Raw genomic sequence first — 3,745 nt, forward strand, 5'->3', positions numbered from 1 at the left:
TTTTTTTTTTTTCTTTTGGCAACTGGCCAGTGAGGGGATCCGAACCCTTGACCTTGGTGTTATAACACAGTGTTCTACCCAACTGAGCAAACCAGACAGGCTTTTTTTCTTTTCTTTTTTGCAATGGAAGGGCTCATTTGGAAGAAATTTGATCTTTGCTAATGATTTGAATTCAGTTTTTAATAGGACACTGAGGTTCTTCCTAATAAACATGAGAGGCTATTACAAGACAAATTGAAGAAGTGTTTATGGCAAAGAAGAGCAGAGGAAGGAAGCCAGGAGGTAAGAAAGGAAGGAAAAATATGCAGAGTCTGGACACGAGGAGCCCCCAAATGGAAGAAGTGGTGCAAGAGAGGGCCCCTGTACGGAAAGTGTAAGGCCGGTGGGTGTAAGGAAGGACTGCCGCGAAGCGCCCAGAGCCATATTGCAGCAGAGGTCTTGCCAGCGGGGCAACTACACACACTTCCTAGGAAGGAGGATTTCACATGGCTACACCCAGGGCCTGTGCCTGCCAGTCATTCCATCTAGACTGCGGGGGAACTTTCCTCTGTCTGCACTATAGACTCACCAGCTGGTTGTTTATCATGACAATGCCCAGTGCATGCCACAAGCCTTTGCTTTCTGCTACTGTGTGGCTGCCCACCCTAGACATCTCCTTGCGGTGTCGTTAGGGTACCTATTAGCCTAAGGGGACCTCTTGGCATGGTGGTGGAATGGGAGGGATGAGGTTGACAAATTAAAAATGCTTTAGAACTCCTCAGTGCTTTAGAACTGGAGCAGTGAGAGCTAGACTCCCCTGTTCTGTCTGAAGACACAGGAAGAGGTCTGGAAGGAAATATGACAAATTAGTATAGGACATTTTGACCTCTCTGTGGGACAAATTTTTCCCAATATTTTTATATGAGATTGTTTTGACTTTGTTTCTATGTATCAGCATTTTAGTGACTATTTATAGCCTTGATTAATATTCACAGTTAAAATATCACTAACTTTCTATTTTCATTTTTATTTTACTGAAATTATTTTTTCAATAAGGGGAACAGCTTTTCTGGGTAAATTTTACAGAGCTCCTTTTTGTTAATGATGGCATCTCGTATTTGACCATTATTTGGGTGTATTATTATTATTACCAAATTTAATTTTCACCTGTCAAATTTTGCAAATCTCATCTTTTCAAGGAGACTGAGTAATTTCTTCCATTAATTTTAGTCAGATTTCTATTGTGTACTGTTTTAGTGATTTTCAGTTTATTTTGTATTCGTTATTTCTTCTAAGCCTACATTTTTCTGGGTTAATGTGTGCAGTCATCCTTCAGCCGGTTTCCTATTAGAATGAAGTGGGATCCGGACTACATGGAGAGACAGATGGCAGACGCAGAAAGCAGGTAGATTTGGCGGTGGGAAGATGACAGAATGTCTACCTAATAGTTCCTGTTTTCCCCATGATGTATGAGGCAAGGTAAACAGCTAAGAGTGAAAGAGGAGTAGGACATGGATAAGTTTTTGAGAGGGAAGAAGCCATCATATTAGGGAAGCATGGTGGGATTGTTGGTTAGTGTTTGTGCTCCTTTGAGACTTGTGGTCACGGATTTTAAACGAGATCCTCTGTGTATTTTTCTCCCACTGTGCTCAGCTGCTCGAGTTCAGGAACGTGGCAGACTGTTGAGTTACAGCTGGGTTGGAGTTTGGCAAGGCATGTATGGGTGAGGGAGAAGCACTGCTCCCATAATTATCTCTCCTCTGTCCTACATCATCAAACTTGCACTCACCATTTATTTCCTTTGATACAAAATATGCTCCAGTACCTATCATGCTCAAACAACAATAAATACAAAACAAACTACAAACAAACAAAACCTTTCTTTTACCCCACTCCTCTTAAACAAGTCAAGTTCCCACACCATTCTCTGTTCCCCTTCAGACCTTCACTTTTTGGGGGTGGGGGGTGGCTGGCCGGTACGAGGATCTGAACCCTTGACTTTGGTCAGACCTTCATTTCTTAAATGAGTTTGCTATAGTCTCTGGTCTATTTCCTCGCTTCACCTTTTCTCTTAACCCATTTCTATTAGGCTTCTGTCCCATCACTCTGCTGGGACTGTGCTGATTGTAGAACCAGTGGCCACCATTGTGTAGAATAGTTGGTTCTCATTCCTCGTCTTACCTGATCTGACAGCACTTGGCCGCTTGCAACATTTTCTTCTCTTGGTTGCCTTCAGACCAAATATCCCTGTTTCCCAATCCCACCCGCATTTCATTGGCTGCTCCTTTGCAGGATTTTTCAACGTTAGAGATCACATTCTTGGTAATCACTTTATCTAATCTATTTTTTCCTAAATAATTTCCAATATTACCAAGGATTTTAATGTTATTTATATGCCAATGACCTCTGTAAATAGATTTTCCAATGTTGCACAATCTTTACATTCCTAGATCTGCAGTTATTGTGGTATAGTGTTATTTTTGTACATTAATGAGTGCTATTTGCTAACGCTTCATTTAGAGGTTATGCATCTGTATTCATCAGTGAAATTACTTATAACTTCCTTTTCTTATACAGACCTTGTACAGGTTTAGCTGTCAAAATTATCTTAGCTTTGTGAAATGAGTTGAGTAGCTTTGTATTTACTTTTATTTCCTTTCTTAAAAAAAAAACAAAACATGTTTTAGGAAGGATTAACTTTATTTGTAAGTCTAGTAAAACTTGGTTACGAAATTGTCAGCCTGTTATCATTTTTGAGGAAGAATTGGATTTTTACATTTCTTTACTAGTCATGGCTAATAGAAATTTTTATATTCTTGAGCTGATTTTGGTAATTAGTGTTTTGGTTTTAAATCCTGTCTTTTTTTAAAAAAATCTTAGACTTTTAAATTGTTTGTACAAACCTACATAATGAAAGAAAATATTTGTAAACTATAAACCTAACAAGGAATTAATATCCAGAATATATAAGGAACTCAAACAACTCAATAGTAAAGAACCAAAAATCTGTTAAAAAATAGGCACTGGAGTTGAATAGACATTTCTCAAAGGAAAACATAGAAATGTCTAACAGTTAGATGAAAGAATGCCCAACATCACTAATCATCAGGGAAGTGCAAATCAAAACCACTTTGAGATATCATCTCACCCCAGTTAGACTGGATATTAGCAGGAAGACAGAGAATAACAAATGCTGGTGAGGATGCAGATAAAGGGGACCACTCCTACACTGTTGGTGTGACTGTAAATTAGTGCAGCCATTGTGGAAAACAGTATGGAGTTTTCTCAAACAACTACAGATAGAACTACCATATGATTCAGCAATCCCACTACTGAATATATACAGAAAGGAATGGAAATTATCACATCAAAGGGATTCCTGAACTCCCATGTGTATTGCAGCTCTATTTACCATAGCCAAGAGTTGGAACCAAACAAAATGTCCACTGACAGATGACTGGATAAGGAAAATGTGGCATATAAACACAACGGAATACTACTCAGCCACAAATAAGAATGAAATTCTGCCATTTGCAGCAACATGGATGAGCTTGAAGAAGCTTATGTTGAGTGAGGTAAGTCAGACACAGAAAGAGAAATACCACATTTCCTCACTCATAAGTGGGAGCTAAAATATTAAATTAAAAAATAAATTAGAGGGGCCGGCCCGGTGGCGCACTGCTACAGTGCGCTGCTTGGGAGCGCGGCGGCGCTCCCGCCGAGGGTTCGGATCCCACGTACAGACCGGTTCCCGCTCACTGGCTGA

The sequence above is a fragment of the Galeopterus variegatus genome, unplaced genomic scaffold, assembly GCF_000696425.1.
Source record: "Galeopterus variegatus unplaced genomic scaffold, G_variegatus-3.0.2 Scaffold158, whole genome shotgun sequence".
NCBI classification, from domain to species: Eukaryota; Metazoa; Chordata; class Mammalia; order Dermoptera; family Cynocephalidae; genus Galeopterus; species Galeopterus variegatus.